At 45.0% G+C, this 15,235-nt stretch overlaps 1 protein-coding gene across 15 annotated transcripts in view; it reads left to right on the top strand.

The window, feature by feature from the left end:
* TOM1L2 (target of myb1 like 2 membrane trafficking protein) overlaps nt 1-15,235 on the top strand; it is a 56,989-nt gene that overhangs the window by 4,133 nt on the left and 37,621 nt on the right. The gene's annotated exons all lie outside the window — the stretch shown is intronic.

Genomic DNA, 15,235 nt, shown 5'->3' with positions numbered 1-15,235 from the left:
TGGGGGTGTTGATCAGGGTTTACCCCCCTTTTCCCTGCTGATGAAGGGATGTTGGAATGAAGGGTTCTGATTCAGACACTTACCTTCCAGTCTGTTTTCAGAGGAGGAACAGTACAGTGATTTAATAGAGAGTATTGTTTAAGGAGGCTGCGAAAACAAGGCTTCAGCAAAAGATACTGAGGCACTTTATTGAAGCACTGGTGAGGCAGACAGCTTTGCAATTGATTTTTATCAAAAGCACTTGCAGTTTCCATTCAGGGCTATTAAATTGATAATAAATGTGGTGAACAGAGTCTGTTTCCAGAGCTGCTGGTTCATTCCCCTCCCTTTAATGAGAAAATGCCTCAGCTTGGAAGGTGCATAAACACCATTTTATTTTCCTTTCCCTAAGAAGCACTTAAGGCTTTTCTTCAGGTTTCTTCTATCTTAGGATTTTTATGAGTCTTGGAATAAAAGTGGTTCCTAAATGAATGAGTTGATGGCTACGTGCAGGAATAGAGGAATGTATTGCAGCCAGCAGCCTATGATAATCCCCCAGGAGGAATTAACCCAGCCTTTCTTGTCCACATACACAAGTTCCCTTCAGAGTAAACTTACTACTTTGCTATGCTGTAAGTAAACCATGTTTTTAAAGACAAACCTTTCCCCAGCACCTGAAGTTGGTGCTTAATGTGCACAGCATAATCTTAGGATCTGGTACCAATAAAGTGATGTGTTAGCAGCGTGCTGCTGGGGTCTGAATCCTTTTATTCATTGCCTTATAATGAAATAAAGCCACAACCACTGAAGTATTGTGCCCTGTTCTATGGGAAGCTTTTCTCAAGACAAGGTAGCAGTAACTAGGTGCCCACAGCGTATGCTGTATGGTGTCAGAAAGATGAACTTTGTGTTTTCCTGCAGTGAAGAGAGCACAAGAAGTTCTCTCTTCCGAGTTTAAGTGCTTTTATAGGTATGCCTGTAGTTGGTCAGTTGGGAAGGATCCAACCCCCTGCTGTTCGTTTAGTGCTAGTCATGCAAAAGAGGGTCTGATAAAGTGCTTTTAGTTTTATAAGATTATTTGGATCTGCTTTCACTTTGTGACAATGGATTCTGTTGTAAGGTAAATCTGCATGGAATATGAAAATGGATCTCTTTGCTTTTTAAAGGAGCAAATAACTTCTGAGTCATGGATCTGGCAACTTGGAGAAACTACATACATGTGTGAAGCTGGGTAATTAGTATAATGCCATTTAATACTAAGGCTCTAAGACTGGATTTATTTTATAGGCACAAAAGCAGATTGTAGTTCATGAAGGTATTAGAACATGCATTTTTGAGTAATGCAGTTTTATCTCTCCCAGCACAAGATACTTAAATATATACTCCATATGCTTCTAATAGAGACCTCGATGTGAGAGGTTGCAGTGTGAGGACAGCTCGTTCCCAGTTTGCTTCTCTGTTCACATACTGTGTCTTTAAGCTGCATATTTCATATGTGCTTGACTAAAAGCACAGTTAGAAAATCCCCACAGACCCTTCCAACTGATTTCAGATTTCAGCCAAAAGAATTCTCACCAAAAATAGCAGCATTGTGTGTTTTCCTTGGCTGGATTAAGAACAGGTTTAAATTAGTGAGACTTCCCTTTGATTTCATTAACTATGGGGAGGTTTTAATTAAGCAGGGTGAAAAGGGTGGAGGCATTTGGTAGCATCCTCAGTGCTGATGGTCAGTGGGGTTAGAACTGGATAATCTTAAGGTCCTTTCCAACCCAAACCATTCTATGATGATCCTTTGTGGGGAAAGGTGCGGTGTGGTTCCTGCAGGGGTGGTGCTCATCAGGCTTGTCCAGGCTATCTCCTTCCTCATGTGGTATTTTGTATCTGGGTACATCGTTTCACACCCTGTTTTGGTTTCAAAATCCATGCAATGTACAGGCAATAAAAAGCATAAATGTTTGGAGAACACAGGGGAGAAAGAAGCACTGTAGGAGCCCTGAGCAGTTGAAGTGACCTGAAGGCCAATCTGCAGAGCACCATCTTTCTCCCTGTGATGAATCCACACAGATCATCCAGAATGACTTTTCCATTTCCGCATATGTCTGGGGAATTGTTAGGTTTTTACATAGAAGAAACTTGTTGCTGAGGATACAGATCCTATCTAGGATGGGCAAGCCTCATCTTCTTTGTTGCTTAGTCATTCTGCTGATGGTTCTCCCCAGTTGCCTTGCTCACTTGTTTGTTATCAATGGGAAAGGACTCTTAAAATTGAGAACAAAACCTCACTGGTCTAAAGGCTTTGCCTTTACTTCTCTATTCCCTTAGGAGCAGGTCCTTTGCTGCAGGTAAACATGTCTTTATATAACTCCTGGAAGCACATCTTCCAATCTGTACGTGTTCTTCCCATTGCTCAAGAGGAGATGCATGTAAATCCAGCCAGTCTGTTACTGGCAGCCCTGTCTTTACGTTTAAATGTACACACTGTGATTGTTCTGTACCTGTCAGAATTATAAGACAGGGCCCATAATGTAGTAGCTCCTGTCAAAATCGGGGATTAAGGAAGATAAGTCTCTTTATGTATATACCCTGCCTGTGTTTAGGCAATTCCTGGCAGGGTTATATAGAGACTTATGTACCCATGCTTCAGTATCTCTCAGTTCACAGAAACCCTTTGGCAGCTCAGTGTTAGCCACGTAGTCTCAGAGCGTTAGGAGACTCAAAGAGAAGATAGAAGAAACCTGTTGAATCATTTGTGTGGTTCATAATCCTGCTTTCTTCTTGCAGGCGAAGGCAGGCTGTTCCCCAGCTGGTCCTCAGAAACCTTCTGGCTTCCATTACTTTGGGAAGAGATTCTTGGTTCAAATTTAGATCAAAGCAAATGTACACAAGTGGAGGCACAGATTGGTGCGTTAAACTGTGCTTGAACCCCAGGAGCTTTGCAGAGCCTTGGCTTCTTATGCAGAAAGCAAGAGACTTTGTTACTTCCCAAATGTGCTCAGGAACGATGAGGATATTGTTACTGTGGACATGTTGCATCATCCCTATTTTTGTGTAGGATGCATCTCCTGCAAGAAGTGTGACCGGTTTTGTATTTGTCCCAAATAGCAAAGTATTCGCAGATCTTGTGGAGACGAGTAAATGCAGAAAGTCCCTCTTAAAACCTTGTATTTCCTGATTATTCTACATTTCTTAACTTTAGTTTTGTCCCGATTCTAGTCTTCTGCATTTCCCTTCCTTTTGGAAGGAAAAGGGCGTCCTTCCTGCCTGTAACCACAGAAAGGTACCTTGAGCAGCTCTGACAGTGTTAAGGAATTTAACCAGTTCATTGGTTCCCAATGTAAGATATTAGTAGGGAAAACAGACAAACTTTATTAGAACATTTGGGATATTTCATCTGGAAATCAGTCTCCACATTGTGACCAGTTATTCCCTGAACTCTGGCTAGTCTTTATTCCCAGCAATTATTATGGGATATGGAGATGATTGGGAGTGAGAGGCAGAGGTTAAGTAGGATCCAGCTTGTATTTGGGTTCGAGTTACTCTATCTAATGGTTAAGCTGCAGTAAATGGCCTGATTTTCATTATCTTTGAGCTGCTCTTTCTCTCCTGATTTTGAGTTCTTCTAATTAGAAGGGTATTTTAATGAAAAGAGCCATTTCAGACCTTTGTGAAATGTTCTCTTAGTGCAAAGAATGGGAAATCTGAAATCACTTATTAGACAAGAAGTTGTTATGGCAACTCTACGGTGGCTGCCTAATGGCAGAGTGAGATCAGTTTGTATTTACAAGTGTAATGAGCAGTTCAGTTTGAGCAGCTGTTAGACTTGACGTGATCAAAGTTCAGCAAACATCCCAAATGGGTCAGTGGTCAGTCCAGACACTGGATCATGTGTGGGTTTTACCTCCTGTCATTAAAACCACCTTTAAAATGCTCATCGACACCAATGACTTGGCATAGCCAGTGAGCAAGAAATCACTCTTCCAACTAAGTTCCTTAAAGGGTATCAGCCTTGAGTCTTTGTGCAGCTAGTGAGGTATTTCACATGTAGCATCCCTTAAAGCAATCCTTAGTCTGCATGCTGGCTGTTACTGATCACCAGGAGAGAGCTGAAACGGTGCCACCTCTCTCAGGCAAGCTTTACACCTCTAAAGGGCACCCTTTCATAAAGGCTGTTTCATTATACTGTTGTTGGTTGCTTAGGAAGCTGCTGCTGGGCCGAGGAGGGACGTGCACAGTGTACATGAACATTAAAGCCAGAAGAAGCTGAGAAAGTCTTGATTCACTCAAACATTAAGGGTGCCCAGGAGAGGCTTAATCTCAGCTGAAGCTGGTGAAGCTCAGTCACTGAGTGGGTCACCAGCAAACAGGACCAGGCTGGTGCTGGTACCCATTGCTTTCCCAAGCAGGAGCAGTGACACCTGCATGTATCAGTGTCACACTGCTGGTGGGGTTTGTATTTGGTATTCAGTATCCTGTCTAATCTCCCATACTGATTAACAAGCTGTAAGCAGCAAGGACTGGGGAGCTGGTTCTCTGTGGATTCCAGGAGGTTGTGTATGTTCACACTGGGAAAGTTCCCTTCCCATCCCTGCTCCTCAGTTTTCAGAGTGCCCTTTCTTCAGATCAGCCCTTTTCGTTTGCTAGGGTTCACTTTGAGCCAAACTCTTTGTAAGCCATGCTCCGAACCTGTGTTCTACTTAGAATTTTAACTGCCCAAGGACCAGTATGGTTCTTTTCCCAAAGTATGCTGCAATCCCCTGCACATCTACACTGGTTTTACTTTTGCCACAGTAATAATATCATGTACAACAGGCAATTGCAGTGGAACGTGATGTAGCGGGACAGTTCCTGACCTGAAGAAGTTACATGACTCAATGACACCAGTTGGGGAATGGAGACTTAAGGGAAAATTAAAATGGCAGCCTCAGAAATAGGCATTTGCATGCTTGATCTGCACTTCTTGCATTGACATTTTCTATTTATCAGTCTTTTTCAGGGTTATCTGTGGCAATGCACTTGAGAAGCAGGGCTGTAGAAATGGAACCGTGTTTTTAGTGGGGTTATTAGAGACCAAGAAACCTGCATTTCTCAGCCTGGACAGGCTGGAATTGCACACATGCATCTTGTTAATGTCACATGATTTGCACTCAGCTTTCCTGAGAAGACTTTGGAAGCTTCAGCAGGCATAGCAAGCTTGGCTCCTTGGAATGGGCAGCTGGCAATAGGGCCCTTCAATGAGAATTGGCAGGAGTGATTCCCAGTACCTAGAAGAGCAAGAGCCAGCTCTCCCGTTTTCCTGTGGCGAGAACACTTAGTGTATTCCAGACACTGACCTTCAAGCCATGGAGAGTTTGAATGGGATGAGAGCAAGCGGCCTCATGCTCAGGTCTGCTGTCATCTCATAGAGCAGCGTGAGGGGAGGCTCCTCATTGCCTCCTCCTACATGTGGGATAATCATGGTTTTCCAGAGGACACAGCTCTCACCTTCATAGTAATAGAGCTGGGTAGGGGAACATGCACATGAAATAATCACTGCAGGAGTTGCTTCAATTCATTCTTAATACAGAATCTTCTGTAGCACGCTGCAGCTAAGGAGTAAACTTGTTCTTCCAGCTCCTTCCTTTGTAGGATGGAAAGATTCTGCCTTTTTTTTTGGCTCCTCATTAAATGTAATCAATGTTTTCAGTTCATTTTAAGCATGTGGGCAATTGACTTGAGTAACCTGTAAAACTGATCTAAATAATACTAATGTAGGAGCCTGATGGATTCTCTTTGCCTTAGAGTCTGTTTGCAGCAAACATGTTCCAAGGGAGTGGGTGGGAGGGAGAGGTCTAAATATACGGGGCTGGATTTTCAGAGTGTGCAGCTGACGTGGATTAAAAATTCCTCAAACATTTCATCCATGAAAGGCAATTAGGTTTGTTTTATGAATATGAAAAGCACGTCGCTTGTAAGTACTGGAGTGAAGTCCCAAGTGAGTTATTAGAACTTGCTTTACTCATGTAGTACAAAATTGGCCATCAAGAGCTGATAGATTTCAAATAGAGCTCACTGCCACTCTGATCAGCCACAAGTTTCCATAAAGATATTCCTTTTGGTCCCACCTGTAATGACTGGATGCTGCTGATGTCCTGAACAGGGCAGCGAGGCACACATGAGGCCACCTCCTTGCTCTTGATGCTGCTTTAACATCTTGTGCAGCTGAGCTATGAGATTGGAACACCTCTCTGCCTGCAGTTCTGGGTGATAAAACTGCATCTAGGTGCATAGAATACTCCTTTCTCCTTCCCTCTTAACTCCTGGTAGTATCTTCCTGTCAAATACGTCCTGCTTTGTATTGTGGTGGTGTTCTCCTGCATTTGGGGGGGAAATGTTTTAAAAAGCCGTTTGCAACAGTTTATTTAAGGAACTGTCATCCTGGTGTTCTGTGTGACTTGGAAAATAGAGCCTTCAGGCATGTTAGCAAAGAACTTGAGAAGGAGATCAGTCCTTTCAGCTGCCCCTGCTCTCAGATTTAAGTTAAGGCTGATAAAATGCATTCCCCCCCCCACTTTTAGCAAATGCTTTTTGGCATTAGGACAAACTCATGTCTATGTGTAAGCTGTTTAAGAGCTTTCTTGCAGTATTGGGCTTGTCTGTTGAGTTCTCTTTCTGGTGAGAAAAAGCTTCTCAGGTGCTTGGGAAAAGACTCTATTTGCAGCTTTTTCTAGTTTAATGTAAGGATTTTTTGGGGGTTGGGGACAGCCAAAGACTCAGCTCTTAAGAAATGTTGTATTTCTAGTGCTGGTCAACAGGAGTTAGTCATCTGACATGTGGTTTAATAGCTGAGATTTCAATTAAGGGCCTAGTAGCTCCAGTTAAGGAACAAGGAGCTCTCCCAGTCATCCAGATTCGTTGGAGAAATAAAAGCTCTTTGGCAAGCTGAGTTCTGCCTATGGAAATGATTAAATGTTGGGGTGGTTTGGTGTGCAGCTTACTGTGGCCAAAGGAGGGGAGGAGGTTTGGGCCACCGTCCCAATGCACTGACCTGCTTAAGTAGCACAGCACTGATTAATTCTCCTGTGCAGAGTCATATGGACAAGTCGTAGCAGTCAGATTCAGACGAAGCAAATCCAAGGGGGAACATTTTATCACCTCGAAGGTTTTAATGTATGCGTTCATGCCTCTCATCTAGATGGACACATGGAGTGTGATAATATCTCACTGCTGGAAGCATGGCCTCGTAGGTCACAGATGTTTGCCAAGCAGAGCCATCATCTCCACCTCTACAACCATACGAGGGGACAGTCTGTCATAAGATGTGGCATGTCACGAAGGAGTAGCTGGGTTGTTGCTTCCCTACAGTAAATCACACAGCAAACACCTCCATTCAAATCCACTAAAATCCATTAATACAGGGTGTATACTGTCAAACTGCTTTGACATTCCTGATTGAAGGCTTCAGCATATTGAGGCGAGCAGGTCCTTGTTTGTCACTTGTAAAGTGGCACCAGAGGATGAGTATCGTGGCTTTGCAGGGAGATGGGAATCTGGCCAAGGTCACTGCTGAAAGAGGTGAGGAGACGTGCAGTGCAAGCAGAGTTTTGGGGAGAAGTGCCTGTGAATCACACAAATGGCTCTCTGAGCTGCTGCTGTGTGACCTAGCTCTGAAGGACAGCTATTTACAGTACATGGGTCAACACGCTTGCTTTAATGAGTGTACAGCGCATAGGAGGGAGGCAGGGGGTTGTGTGTTGCTTTTAAAGCTGGGGAGAATGAAGAAGTGGGAGGGATTTCGCTTGGGTTTAAAGAAGCAGTAGTCTCTTTCTGCCATCTGTTTTGAAAGAGAGCAACTTCTATACATGTCATTCAGTGGAGCATGTTGTCAGCAGCAGCAATTTCTGCTGAGGGGGGAACTTCAGTGGGAAGATTGATAACAGAAGTCTTTATTGTACAGAAACACACCGTTCCGTTGCGGATCCGCATTCCAAATGCTCTTAAAGGCTGTGACTAAAGCATTGTTTGTGCCTGAGATGAATGACATCTGAGTACAGAAACTGCCTGGACTAGGTTACCCTGTCAGGCCATTTCTGCACAATATAATAGTATAGTACTGGGAGGTCTATCTGGTTTTACAACCTGTAAATGTATTGAGACCTATGAGACGTGATAATCTGAACTGATACTCTCCCTTGCCTCCTATGTGATTATTATAAGGATTGCTGTTTTGGTTTTGTTCAGGAGAAGCTCTGAGCATGAAAGGAAAACCATCTTTGTTGTACAACTGTTAATATTTAATATGTGTTAATCCGTTCACCTTGCTCTGCTGCTGAAACTGCTGTAACATGCTCAGTTAATCAGTTATAGCTTCCTGCTCCAGAGAATTTGGGGTGTGATGTCTTTCCTATAGCGTATCTAAATCACAGGAATGCTGTAGCATAACTCTGAGTATCATGTGGTCCTTAAAAAGGCCCAGTAACTGCATATTGCTTCTTCATGGTTGCAGGAAAGTGTGATTCAGGAAGGTCTGCAGAAGTTTGGCATTTGGGCAGCACCTTAAGGAAGAGGAAAACCTGAAAGTTAATTGGGGAAAATGACAGTTCCCAGTTTACCACTGAGCCTTCAAACAGCATTAGAGCTAAACACTCACTCTGATAGCACATCCACAGCTTCTTCTGTTGTTTTTAGGCTGAAAGAGAAGGCTCCAGGGAGACCTTAGAGCAGCTCCAGTGCCTAAAGGGGCTACAGGAAAGCTGGAGATGGGCTTTGGACAAGGGCCTGTAGGGACATGCCAAGGGGAAAGGCTTTAACCTGCCCAAGGGGAGATCGAGATGAGCTCTTAGGCAAAAGCTCTTCCCTGTGAGGGTGCTGAAGCGCTGGCACAGGGTGCCCAGAGAAGCCGTGGCTGCCCCATCCCTGGCAGTGCTCAAGGCCAGGTTGGACACAGGGGCTTGGAGCAAGCTGCTCCAGTGGAAGGTATCCCTGCCTGTGGCAGGGGTTGGAACTGGATGAGCTTTAAGGTCCCTTCCAACCCAAACCATGATTATTCATTTATTCAGCATGAGAAACTTGGGCAAAACAAGGAGTGGAGGATAAATGACTTCATCGCAAAGAGTTTCACCATAAGCATAGTTAAAATCAATTGCAAAATCACAACGGTCAAAGCGGGTGACCAGTGCTGAGCAGTACAACCCAGCTCACGTTCTCTGTAATGCCCTGCCATTCCGATTGAGCCCGTTTGTTCAAGCTGACTGCCTTTTCCTTTGGAAGTGTGAAGCTCAGCATTTTCAGAGCTGTGTGAAATAAGGAATGTAGAAAAAGGACTCGGAGCAGTGAGGTGGCTAATTGAAAACTGCTATTGGAGCTGTGCTTTCGAACAAAGAAACTGGCAGGGGTTTTGGACTAAGTCACTTCAGGAGCTGAGTTTTGATCTGGCATCTTGAATAAGTCCCATTTATTTTCTTTAATAGCAGCATTTTGATAAAAAGGCAAAAAACCTCCTCTTGGTACCATAATGTCTAAGTGCCTGTGACTGTCTTTCTGAAAGAAAATAGAGAGAAAGCAAGACTGTGAAGTCCAGGAGTATCCAAGCGTGTTATTCCGGTTATCTCTGCCTTCCAAGTGAGGTATCTTGTACTCAGCAGCTATGTGAATGCTGAGGATCTTTAGTCTTATCTTCATTTTGCTTAGACAGCTGAAATATGCTTCCGTGGTCTCTGTATGGTCTTTTCCCCACATCTTACTGACGGTGCTGTGCAGGTCACTGCTGATTTGTTGAATCTGAGAGAAACTGCAGCCACAAAATGTAGTGATGCTTTAAAGCAACACAGTTCTATAAGCTACAGCTCAACGGAGAGATGCCATTGCCTCAGTCAATAGCTTATCTTCCCTTGTGAGCTATCCTGCCTCTTCTGCATTGCCTTGCATCTCTTTTCCCCTCAAAGACCTTTGTCCCTGCTATAAAAGCATTTTGCATTTGACCTTAGTGATAGCCCTTGGTCTGAGAGGCTTTTCCTGCACCCACAAGAGGGGGACCAGTAGGATGGAAGTAAAAGCCCGCTAATGCTGCGGCTTCTTCTGTTCCCTGTCACGTATCACGCAGTGAAATAGAGCGCATCTGACTGTTTGATTTGCTAATGCGAGGCTTGGAGCACAGCTGGCAGGCAGCTGGACTGTTAAGAGGCAAGACAGAGATCTAAGAGCCACAATCTTCTGAACTTCCAAGCAGAAAAACGCCCCCGACAAGATGTTTTACGCTGCCTGAAGAACGCTGTCGGAGGGAATGGGAGAGATCTGGAATTGGAGCTTGCTCTTAGATCTCTCTGCTATGGTGTGAATGCTTCCTCTGTAAACACAAGGTGATTTTTGTGTGTAATCCTTCCTAAACATATGAATTGAGTCTCTTAAGCAACATCTGGAGAAGCCCCAAGAGAAAACTGTGCTTTCTGTGAGCACAAAGATCTGTTCATTCACCAGGTTCTGGGATTCAGGCAGAAAACAGCGCAGTTCTCCCACTTTCATTCAGTGTGATTTCTTGTTAGTGCAGCATTTAGATTTCACCTCTTCTTCCAAGAACATTATCCAGCACCACAGTCACTGGTACTGAGAGACAGACCTTTCTAGGGAGATTTCCACCCTGGTTGTGCCTCCTTTTATCATTCAGCCACAGGAGCTGTTCTCAGTGCTTCCAGCCCTCAGTCCCTGCTGCATCAACGCACATATGGCATGTGAGTTAAAGAGCATCCACACTCCAATGTATGCAGTCCCCATCTCAATGAAGTCTTGAGGCTGTCTCCATTGGTAGGTTCAGTGTAATGGTCAGAGATGAGTGCTGGAAGGGGGAAGCAGGGAAAAGTGAGGAATTCTGCTTTATCACATCTGTATGTGATTATGACACTTATGTCACCAACACGGGCTGTTATTTAGAAGCACAAGGAGTATGGATTGAGAGTTAACTTTGTGAGGACAACCAGTCTTAGCATCGTTTTGTGAGGTGACTTTTGAGCTGGTTCAAGATGGGTGGTAAAAGTCCTTGTGTTTTCTTCCTGCATTCCTGCCCTGCCTGTTTATTACCTGCTGGTTCCACAGGCGTTCCTGACTTGGATTTCCGTGTGGTGACATCTCTCAGGTCAGAGCAAGAGGCTTGGCTGGGCTGGTGTGTGCCCTGAGCCTGTGTACACTGCAAACCGTACGCTCCTGAATGCCTGCGAATGTGCAGGACCTCAGTGTGAGCAGGGAAATACTGATCCTGCCATTTGGCAGAGCATGGAAATGCAGCCCCAAGAGTTAAATCTCAGAAGGAAGGTGTGAAGCGGAAAAATAGCACCATTTTTTGCCTCCTTTTCTTTGCAGGCTAAAGATAAGGTAATGCCTGTGTGTGCATATGCAGTGTCCGAGGTCTGTGGAGTGTCAGGCCTGGGGTGCCAGATCGTCTTTCTTTCTACCGCAATATTTCTGCTTTAATTTGGGAGACGTAGTGGGAACCAACAGCATCTCGTTTCTGACCATCCTGCTGCTGGTATCCTGGCTCTATGTGAGACCCCAACTCTTGCAGGGACTAAATCAGCACTGACACAGCACCAGGAGCTGCTCGGGGGTCAGGAGCTGTGTAAGGCCCTTTGGCACCAGGCTGGGAGGTGCCAACCCTTTTGTTGTGCAATTAAACCATGCCATGAACTCTTTAGTTCAGCAAGGGAGGGGCAGGAGGGACTCCTGCTCATTGCCTTCTTCCTTGTCTGATTTCACATTGCTCATGTCACCCTGGAATCCTTTGGTAGTGATCCAGAGCCTTGGTGTGAACCAGGGCTATTTAGAGGCCTTTTAATGAGATTGAGGAACTGGTGACTTTTAAAAGGGTATTGCATGATTTGCATGCTATTCATAGAATCATAGAATGGTTTGGGTTGGAAAGGACCTTAAGATCATCCAGTTCCAACCCCCCCCTGCCATGGGCAGGGACACCTCACACTAAGCCATGGCACCCAAGGCTTCATCCAACCTGGCCTTGAACACTGCCAGGGATGGGGCATTCACAGCTTCCCTGGGCAACCCATTCCAGTGCCTCAGCACCCTCATGGTGAATAACTTCTTCCTTATGTCCAATCTAAACTTCCCCTGTTTCAGTTTGAACCCGTTACCCCTTGTCCTGTCACTACAGTCCCTAATGAAGAGTCCCTCCCCAGCATCCCTATAGGCCCCGTTCAGGTACTGGAAGGCTGCTATGAGGTCTCCACGCAGCCTTCTCTTCTCCAGGCTGAACAGCCCCAACTTCCTCAGCCTGTCTTCATACGGGAGGTGCTCCAGTCCCCTGATCATCCTCGTGGCCTCCTCTGGACTTGTTCCAACAGTTCCATGTCCTTTTTATGTTGAGGATCCCAGAACTGCACACAATGCTCCAGGTGAGGTCTTACGAGAGCAGAGTAGAGGGGCAGTTGTGATAGCTTCTAAAATCTGTTTAATCTTAGTCATAAAAATGTAGAATAATAGAATCCCAGAATGGTTTGGGTTGGAAGGGACCTTAAAACTCATCCAGTTCCAACCCCTGCCATGGGCAGGGACACCTTCCACTAGAGCAGGTTGCTCCAAGCCCCTGTGTCCAACCTGGCCTTGAACACTGCCAGGGATGGGGCAGCCATAGATATGTGACAGTCATATCTATTTTGCATCAAAGAGATGCATGGCTTCCAAAGAAGCCATTAAATCCCTGCCAGGTTATTGAGTATGTTTAATTTCCTTCATTTCAGATGTGTGGGGCAGGGATTCTCTTACAGATGAGTGCAGGCAGAGCTGTTCCACCGGAAATCCAGAACTGCCATCTGCTGCCTTTGGTTCTACAAGAGTTCTCCAGGCTCTCAGTTTATTGCAGGGTAATCCTGTTCTTCAACCCAGTCACACACCACCTCGTGTGCCTTCTCTGCAGTGAGTTAACTCCTTTGTAACAGTGGAGAGAGCTCTGCAGTGGCACATGTGGGTTACACCAGATTCAACCATGCATTATTCCAGCTGAGGAACAGAAACAAAAATGTGGTAACCAATCTCTCTGGGAAAAGGGGATTTGGTTTTCCTTAGTGCATCTCAGAAGGGAAATACAATGAGGTTATCGAGGCCCCCGAAGGAGTATTCCTATGCTACCTCTGCACAGCGCTGCAGCAGCATCCCTGCACTCCATCTCCAATCCACCACAGTTTTTAGCTGTGGAGTGCTGCCATATACCCAAAATGACCCTTCACTGCATGGGTTTTAGCAGAGCAGTGAATGAATGGGCTATGAGCTTTGTGCAGCAGCAGCACTTTCCACAACCATTTATAGCAGAGCAGAGTATGAGCAGTGCAAAGTTGCTGCCTGATGCTGTCAAGAACACTCAAATTCATTAATATAGTTCTAGATTAAGAAAACAAATCATAGGACCAGCTAAAGGAATACTCTAAGGTGTAATCTCTCATTTTACAGCACCAAATCCTTTGGGGCTCACCTTTCCCAGCAGAGCAGATGTAGGGATTTTTCTTTTGTATCTCTGGGTATTAAAGGTTTTTTCCCTGATGGTAAATAAAATGTTTTCCTAAGGAACAGGTACTGTATGCACATGAAGGCAGATCACACATAAAATAGTCTTATGTAGAGTAAAAGAACAAAATGCAACTAGTAAAAGTGATTGTCACAAGTAGCTGTGCTCAAAGATGTCTTGTAGAATCACAGCACAAGAAGATGGAAGGAATCCCAAGGATCATCTGGTCCAACCTTTCCAGGCAAAGCATGACCCAGACTATGTGTCCCAGCACCCTGTCCATGTGAATCTTAACAGCACCCAGCACTGGGGAATCCACCACTTCCCTAGGGAAATTATCCCAATGGCTGGTTGTTCTCGCTGGGAATTATTGTCCTCTTGTGTCCAGCTGGAATCTCCCCAGCAGTAACTTGTACCCGTTGCCCCTTGTCTTTTTCATGTGACTCCTGGTAAAAAGGGAGTCTTGGTTATCTTTGTAGCCACCCTTTAAATACTGGAACAGATGAATTCCTGGATGAATGATGAATTCCTGTATCCCAGAAAGCATGAAACAGCTCTGCCTGCACTCTTCCTTAAGAGAATCCTTGCCTAACATAGCCTAAATGCAGTAAATTCAGAGTACTCAATAACCTCTCCAGGATTTATTGGGACATTTTGGAAGCCGCGCATCTCTGAAGCTCTTCCTCAGAGCTGTTGTCAAAGCGAGCTCTCCCATGGGTGGTGATGGCTGAAAAAGACCTGGAACTGGGAATTCTGCACCTTCTGTTTGCTCCCCTGTGGGTGAGAGCCTGTGCAGTTATTTGCATTGCCCTGCAGCACTGCCTCTGAATGGGAAGTGAGCCTGCCAAGAATGATCTGGTCCGTAATCTCCTTTTCCATGGTGTCCTCTCCCTTCTAGAGCTAGATAGCTTCTTTTGAGCACTCTCTGCTTGGGTTTTGCATAGCTCTCTGGCTTTGTCTCAGTCTCCTGTAGTTAGTGTCCTTGGTGGAGTTGCTTTAGCCACTATTCTGGTGTAGACAAGTCACTGAAACTTGAATTACCCAGACACAGAGTCTTTCTCCATTAATGTCCCGTAATTATGGCCTGTGGGCATCTGTATCCTCAGTCGCAGCGCTAGAAATGTTAATGGGAAAAGCATCCTTAGTAAACAGAGAGAGATGTGTGAAGTCCTTGGAGCCTCATGTCCTCAAACAGGGTTTGCCTTGTTCTGGGGGTCAGCTTGGGGGCTGATGTGGAGACAGAAGGATAAATGGAGAAGATGGGTTTATTTCTGCTTTCAGGCATATAAAAGTTTGATGTTTTGTTCCATCTTGCTTTATTTCACATCTTAAATATGGTTTTTGTTTGCCTTCTGCCATGGAATGTAGACAGACCCAGACTAATATAGAGGAGAAGGTCGTGTTCAGCTCAAAGGTCCCCTTTGTAAGTCTGCCTGGTGACAGGGTTTACGTTCAGCTTGATAGCGTTTCTGAGTGTAATGCAGATAGGGTTTGAATGCTGCAAGAGAGGAGTGTGAAAACTTCAGGGGCTGTTCTAGGCACCACGAGACAGAACTATATTGATTTAGGAGGAAATCCCAAGGAGGAAATAGTTCTTGTCAACTGATTACTTGAAGTTATGGTTATGCTACTCTTGCAGACGTCTATAAATTACACTGCCAACAGTTGGCATCTGCCACTGTCACAGCGCTGTAGGTCATCCTTCCCCTTGCGTTTAGGCTGATGCTCAAGTGACTTAGCTGCCATGCAGAGAGTGAGGGAGCATTTGGGAGTCAG

Source organism: Lathamus discolor, chromosome 6 (assembly GCF_037157495.1).
Source record: "Lathamus discolor isolate bLatDis1 chromosome 6, bLatDis1.hap1, whole genome shotgun sequence".
In the NCBI taxonomy this organism is placed as follows: domain Eukaryota; kingdom Metazoa; phylum Chordata; class Aves; order Psittaciformes; family Psittacidae; genus Lathamus; species Lathamus discolor.
This window is presented reverse-complemented; position numbering and strand designations above follow the sequence as displayed.